This window comes from Arachis stenosperma, chromosome 10 (assembly GCF_014773155.1).
Source record: "Arachis stenosperma cultivar V10309 chromosome 10, arast.V10309.gnm1.PFL2, whole genome shotgun sequence".
In the NCBI taxonomy this organism is placed as follows: domain Eukaryota; kingdom Viridiplantae; phylum Streptophyta; class Magnoliopsida; order Fabales; family Fabaceae; genus Arachis; species Arachis stenosperma.
The window spans coordinates 46,637,312-46,645,153 of record NC_080386.1 but is presented as its reverse complement, the minus strand read 5'-3'; the positions used below and the strand labels follow the sequence as shown (position 1 = coordinate 46,645,153).

General features: G+C 42.8%; 1 non-coding gene across 1 annotated transcript; it reads right to left on the bottom strand.

The window, feature by feature from the left end:
• LOC130958658 (small nucleolar RNA R71) lies at positions 1–108 on the bottom strand. Its single transcript, XR_009077769.1, has one exon. It is a non-coding gene; the product is annotated as a small nucleolar RNA R71 (small nucleolar RNA).
• Between the last annotated feature and the right edge of the window lie 7,734 nt (positions 109–7,842).

Sequence of the window (7,842 nt, the reverse complement as noted above, 5' to 3'; positions counted from 1 at the left end):
AAGCTTAGAGTGGAAGTCCAAACCTTCAGACAGAAGGAAGGAGAATCCCTCTATGAAGCTTGGGAAAGATACAAACAATTGATCAGAAAATGTCCTTCTGACATGCTTTCTGAATGGAGCATCATAGGTATTTTCTATGATGGTCTCTCTGAACTGTCCAAGATGTCTTTGGATAGCTCTGCTGGAGGATCTCTTCATCTGAAGAAGATGCCTGCAGAAGCTCAAGAACTAATTGAAATGGTTGCAAATAACCAATTTATGTACACTTTTGAAAGGAATCCTGTGAACAATGGGACAAATCAGAAGAAAGGAGTTCTTGAGATTGATACTCTGAATGCCATATTGGCTCAGAAGAAAATATTGACTCAACAAGTCAATTTGATTTCTCAAAGTCTGTCTGGAATGCAAGCTGCACCAGGCAGTACTAAGGATGCTTCATCTGAAGAAGAAGCTTATGATCCTGAGAACCCTTCAATGGAAGAGGTGAATTACATGGGAGAACCCTATGGAAACACCTATAATTCTTCATGGAGAAATCACCCAAATCTCTCATGGAAGGATCAACAGAGACCTCAACAAGGTTTCAACAACAATAATGGTGGAAGAAACAGGTTTAGCAATAGCAAGCCCTTTCCATCATCTTCTCAGCAACAGACAGAGAATTCTAAGCAAAGCCACTCTGACTTAGCAACCATGGTCTCTGATCTAATCAAAACCACTCAAAGTTTTATGACTGAAACAAGGTCCTCCATTAGAAATTTGGAGGCACAAGTGGGACAGCTGAGCAAGAAAATTACTGAACTCCCTCCTAGTACTCTTCCAAGCAATACAGAAGAAAATCCAAAAGGAGAGTGCAAGGCCATCAACATGGCCGAATTTGGAGAGGAAGGAGAGGCAGTGAACGCCACTGAAGGAGACCTCAATGGGCATCCACTGGCCTCCAATGAATTCCCCAATGAGGAATCATGGGAATCTGAGGCTCAAAATGAGACCATAGAGATTCCACTGGACTTACTTCTGCCATTCATGAGCTCTGATGAGTATTCTTTCTCTGAAGAGGATGAGTATGTCACTAAAGAGCAAGTGGCTAAATACCTTGGAGCAATCATGAAGCTAAATGACAAGTTGTTTGGTAATGAGACTTGGGAGGATGAACCCCCTTTGCTCACCAAAGAACTGGATGACTTGTCTAGGCAGAAATTACCTCAAAAGAGACAAGATCCTGGGAAGTTTTCAATACCTTGCACCATAGGCACCATGACCTTCAAGAAGGCTCTGTGTGACCTATGGTCAAGTGTAAACCTCATGCCTCTCTCTATAATGGAGAAGCTAGGGATCTTTGAGGTACAAGCTGCAAAAATCTCACTAAAGATGGCAGACAATTCAAAGAAACAAGCTTATGGACTTGTAGAGGATGTTTTGGTAAAGGTTGAAGACCATTACATCCCTGCTGATTTCATAGTCCTAGAGACTGGGAAGTGCATGGATGAATCCATCATCCTTGGCAGACCCTTCCTAGCCACAGCAAAGGCTGTGATTGATGTTGACAGAGGTGAACTGATCATTCAAGTGAATGAAGAATCCTGTGTGTTTAAAGCTCAAAGATATCCCTCTGTCACCATGGAGAGGAAGCACGAAGAGCTTCTCTCAAAACAGAGTCAAACAGAGCCCCCACAGTCAAACTCTAAGTTTGGTGTTGGGAGGTCACAACCAAACTCTAAGTTTGGTGTTGAACCCCCACATTCAAACTCTAAGTTTGGTGTTGGGAGGTTCCAACATTGCTCTGAGCATTTGTGAGGCTCCATGAGAGCCCACTGTCAAGCTACTGACATTAAAGAAGCGCTTGTTGGGAGGCAACCCAATGTTATATTTTATCTATTTTCCTTTGTTATTTTATGTTTTCTGTAGGTTGATGATCATGAGAAGTCACAAAATCAATTGGAAAAAGCAAAAACAGAATGAAAAACAGGAAGAAAAATAGCACACCCTGGAGGAAGAACCTACTGGCGTTTAAACGCCAGTAAGGCTAGCAGATGGGCGTTTAACGCCCAGTCTGGCACCATTCTGGGCGTTTAATGCTAGAAAGGGGCACCAGACTGGCGTTAAACGCCAGATATGGGCAAGCACTTGGCATTAAACGCCAGAAATGGGCACCAGCCCGGCGTTTAACGCCAGAATTGGCTCAAAACGCATTTTTGCATGCCATTTGGTGCAGGGATGACTTTTCCTTGACACCTCAGGATCTGTGGACCCCACAGGATCCCCACCAACCCCACCACCCTCCCTCTTCTTCACCTATTCACCAATCACCTCAACCACTCTTCCCCAAAAACCCTTCACCTATCAAATCCCATCTTTCTCTTCACCACTCACATCCATCCTTCATAAAACCCCACCTACCTCACCATTCAAAATTCAAACCACTTTCCCTCCCAAACCCACCCATAATGGCCGAACCCTACCCCTCCCCTCACCCCTATATAAACCCATCCTCACTCCTTCATTTTCACACACCCTAAACACTACTTCTTCCCCCTTTGGCCGAACCACAAAGCCACCTCCATCACCTCTATTTCTTCTTCTTCTACTCTCTTCTTTCTTCTTTTGCTCGAGGACGAGCAAACCTTTTAAGTTTGGTGTGGTAAAAGCGTTGCTTTTTGTTTTTCCATAACCATTTATGGCATCCAAGGCCGGAGAAACCTCTAGAAAGAGGAAAGGGAAGGCAAAAGCTTCCACCTCCGAGTCATGGGAGATGGAGAGATTCATCTCAAGGGTGCATCAAGACCACTTCTATTAAGTTGTGGCCTTGAAGAAGGTGATCCCCGAGGTCCCTTTCAAACTCAAAAAGAGTGAATATCCGGAGATCCGACATGAGATTCGAAGAAGAGGTTGGGAAGTTCTCACCAACCCCATTCAACAAGTCGGAATCTTAATGGTTCAAGAGTTCTATGCCAATGCATGGATCACCAAGAGCCATGATCAAAGTGTGAACCCGAACCCAAAGAATTGGCTTACAATGGTTCGGGGGAAATACTTAGATTTTAGTCCGGAAAATGTGAGGTTGGCATTCAACTTGCCCATGATGCAAGGAGATGAACATCCTTACACAAGAAGGGTCAACTTTGATCAAAGGTTGGACCAAGTCCTCACTGACATTTGTGAAGAGGGCGCCCAATGGAAGAGAGATTCAAGAGGGAAGCCGGTTCAATTGAGAAGGCATGACCTCAAGCCCGTGGCTAGAGGATGGTTGGAGTTTATCCAACGCTCAATCATTCCCACTAGCAACCGGTCTGAAGTTACTCTAGACCGGGCCATCATGATCCATAGCATCATGATTGGAGAAGAAGTAGAAGTTCATGAGGTTATAGCCCAAGAACTCTATAAGGTGGCGGACAAGTCCTCTACCTTAGCAAGGTTAGCCTTTCCTCATCTCATTTGTCACCTCTGTTATTCAGTAGGAGTTGACATAGAAGGAGACATCCTCATTGTTGAGGACAAGCCCATCACTAAGAAAAGGATGGAGCAAACAAGAGACCCCTCTCATCATGAGATCCCTGAGATGCCTCAAGGGATGCACTTTCCTCCACAAGACTATTGGGAGCAAATCAACACCTCCCTAGGAGAATTGAGTTCCAACATGGGACAACTAAGGGTGGAGCACCAAGAACATTCCATCATCCTCCATGAAATTAGAGAGGATCAAAGAATCATGAGAGAGGAGCAACAAAGACAAGGAAGAGACATTGAGGAGCTCAAGCACTCCATAAGATCTTCAAGAGGAAGAACAAGCCGCCATCACTGAGGTGGACCCGTTCTTTAATATCCTTGTTCTTTATTTTCTTGTTTTTCGAATTTTCATGCTTATGTTTATCCATGTTTATGTCTTATGATCATTAGTGTCTTAGTGTCCATCCCTTAAAGTTATGAATGTCCTATGAATCCATCACCTTTCTTAAATAAACAATGTTCTTAATTGAAAAAGAGAAGAATTGCATGAATTTTGAATTTTATAACAGATTAATTATTTTGATGTGGTGGCAACACTTTTGTTTTCTGAATGTATGCTTAAACAGTGCATATGTCTTTTGAATTTGTGGTTCATGAATGTTGGCTCTTGAAAGAATGATGAAAAAGGAGACATGTTACTGAGGATCTGAAAAATCATAAAAATGATTCTTGAAGCAAGAAAAAGCAGTGAATACAAAAGGAGAAAAACGAAAAAAAAAGAGAGAAAGAGAAAAAGAAAGAAAAAAAAAAGAAAGAAATAAAGTTGTGATCCAAGGCAAAAAAGAGTGTGCTTAAGAACCCTGGACACCTCTAATTGGGGACTCTAGCAAAGCTGAGTCACAATCTAAAAAGGTTCACCCAATTATGTGTCTGTGGCATGTATGTATCCGGTGGTAATACCGGAAGACAGAGTGCTTTGGGCCACGGCCAAGACTCATAAAGTAGCTGTGTTCAAGAATCATCATACTTAACTCGGAGAATCAATAACACTATCCGGATTCTGAGTTCCTAAAGAAGCCAATCATTCTGAATTTCAAAGGATAGAGTGAGATGCCAAAACTGTTCAGAGGCAAAAAGCTAAAAGTCCCGCTCATCTAATTAATACTGATCTTTATAGATGTTTTTGGAATTCATTGCATATTCTCTTCTTTTTATCTTATTTGATTTTCAGTTGCTTGAGGACAAGCAACAATTTAAGTTTGGTGTTGTGATGAGCGGATAATTTGTATGCTTTTTGGCATTGTTTTTAGTATGTTTTTAGTATATTTAGTTGAGTCTTTAGTATATTTTTATTAGTTTTTAGTTAAAATACACTTTTCTGGACTTTACTATGAGTTTGTGTGTTTTTCTATGATTTCAGGTATTTTCTGGCTGAAATTGAGGGACCTGAGCAAAAATCTGATTCAGAGACTGAAAAGGACTGCAGATGCTGTTGGATTCTGACCTCCCTGCACTCGAAGTGGATTTTCTGGAGCTACAGAAGCCCAATTGGCGCGCTCTCAACGGCGTTGGAAAGTAGACATCCTGGGCTTTCCAGAAATATATGATAGTCCATACTTTGCCCAAGATTTGATGGCCCAAACCGGCGTTCAAAGTCACCTTATAGAATTCCCAGCGTTAAACGCCGGAACTGGCACCAAAGTGGGAGTTAAACGCCCAAACTGGCACAAAAGCTGGCGTTTAACTCCAAGAAGAGTCTCTACACGAAAATGCTTCAATGCTCAGCCCAAGAACACACCAAGTGGGCCCGGAGGTGGATTTTTATGTCATTTACTCATCTTTGTAATTCTTAAGCTACTAGTTCCCTATAAATAGGACCTTTTACTATTGTATTTTCATCTTGGTTCTTCTGGTTCCCTCTCTGGGCCCGAAGCCAATGATCACTTTTGTTCTTATGTATTTTCAACGGTGGAGTTTCTACACACCATAGATTAAGGTGTGGAGCTCTGCTGTACCTCGAGTATTAATGCAATTACTATTGTTCTTCTATTCAATCCCGCTTGTTCTTGTTCCAAGATATCACTTGTTCTTCAACTTGATAAATGTGATGATCCGCGACACTCATCATCATTCTCACCTATGAACGTGTGACTGACAACCACCTCCGTTCTACCTTAGATTGGGTGAATATCTCTTGGATTCCTGATACACGATGCATGGTTGATCGCCTGACATCCGAGCGCTCGCCTGACAAACGAGCCAGCCATTCCATGAGATCAGAGTCTTCGTGGTATAGGCCAGAACTGATGGCGGCATTCAAGAGAATCCGGAAGGTCTAACCTTGTCTGTGGTATTCTGAGTAGGATTCAATGATTGAATGACTGTGACGTGCTTCAAACTCGCGATTGTGGGGCATTAGTGACAAACGCAAAAGAATCACTGGATTCTATTCCGACATGATCGAGAACCGACAGCTGGATAGCCGTGCCGTGACAGGGTGCGTTGAACATTTCCACTGAGAGGATAGGAGGTAGCCACTGACAACGGTGAAACCCTTGCATAAGCTTGCCATGGAAAGGAGTAAGAAGGATTGGATGAAGGCAGTAGGAAAGCAGAAAGACGGAAGGGACAAAGCATCTCCATTCGCTTATCTGAAATTCTCACCAATGGAATACATAAGTATCTCTATCTTTATCTTTATGTTTTATTCACATATCATCCATAACCATTTGAGTCTGCCTGACTAAGATTTACAAGGTGACCATAGCTTGCTTCATACCAACAATCTCCGTGGGATCGACCCTTACTCGCGTAAGGTTTATTACTTGGACGACCCAGTGCACTTGCTGGTTAGTTGTGCGGAGTTGTGATAAAGAGTTGAGATTGCAATGAGCGTACCATGTTGATGGCGCCATTGATGATCACAATTTCGTGCACCAGCATGCTAGGTGTTTGATAAAATGTCTCTTATAGTTTTTTACTTAGTTTTTCCCATTCTTGGCTTTGAATTAGATAATTAGGTGATCTTGAGTCATAGATGTCCATTCGATCTTCTGCTTAGGATTGTTAATTAATTTGGTTTCCTTTGATGCTAATTTTTTACTAAGCCAATTAGTGAGTTGATTAGGACTTAGGGATTGAGATTAATTATGCCTAGTTGACTTATCCTCGATGTAGGGTTGACTAATTGGGATTAATTCTTAGCAATTATCATGTTTGTGGTCTATGATTATGATGGGAATCCTCAATTTCCCAATCCTTGCCAAGAGTCCTTTTTGTCACTTGAATTCTATTTTTGATATTACTTGCTTTGAGTTTTAATTTCCTTGCATGCTAAGTTACATTCTTGCCTCTTTATTTCATTCCTTGCCATTTACATCTCTTGCATTCTAATTTCTTGCCAATTGTAATCATCCAACCCTCATTTCCCCTAATAGCCAATAACATGACACTTAATTGAAACTCTTAGGGAAGAAGACCGGGGATTTAAAACTCCCGGTATTTTTTGTATTGATTGTGACATCCTATGGATTAATTTCATTAGGATCAATTGTTGGTTTGGAGCTATACTTACAACGGAAAATTATATTTTGTGAAAAATCCGAAACCACATTTGGTTCCTTATCACACACCCAGGATTTTATTGGGTCTTTGTTAGCCTGGCGTGCCACGCCTTCGTTCCCAAGTGGCACGCCCAGGCCTTTGTTGTCCTCTTCCCCTTTCTGGAAAGTTGAACCAGTATGGCACGCCTAGGGTCTGGCGTGCCACGCCTATTTGTGTGCTTGGTTCCTTCATTGGCGTGCCATGCCCAAAACTCAAGTGGCACGCCCAGGTCTTCTTCTTATTGGTTGGTGATGCTGGCATGCCACGCCTGAGGCTCAAGTGGCACGCCCATGTAAGGAATGATGGCTGGCGTGCCACGCCTTCGACATCAAGTGGCACGCCCATATGGTTGGTCTCCTATCTCCCTTTCTGGAAAATATAACTAGCGTTCCATGCCCAGGGTTTGGCGTGCCACGCCCATAGTTCCTCTACGTTCCAGTAGCTGCCATGCCACACCCAGCATTCAAGTGGCACACCCAGATAAACAATGAGAGTTGGCGTGCCACGCCTTGGTACTCAAGTGGCACGCCGAAGAAAAGATGAGAGCTTGGCATGCCACGCCTTCGATCTCAAGTGGCACGCCTAGCCTTTCTCGCCCTTTTCTACCATTGGCGTGCCACGCCTGAATGCTCAAGTTGCACGCCTGATAAACCACTATTTTATGGTTTATCTTGTGCTCAATTGAGTGGATTTTATCAACTCTTTACCCACTTATCGCACTCAAACAGCGATAACTTTAGCTACAGAGGTCCAAACGACGCGGTTCCAGTTGCGTTGGAAAGCTAACGTCCG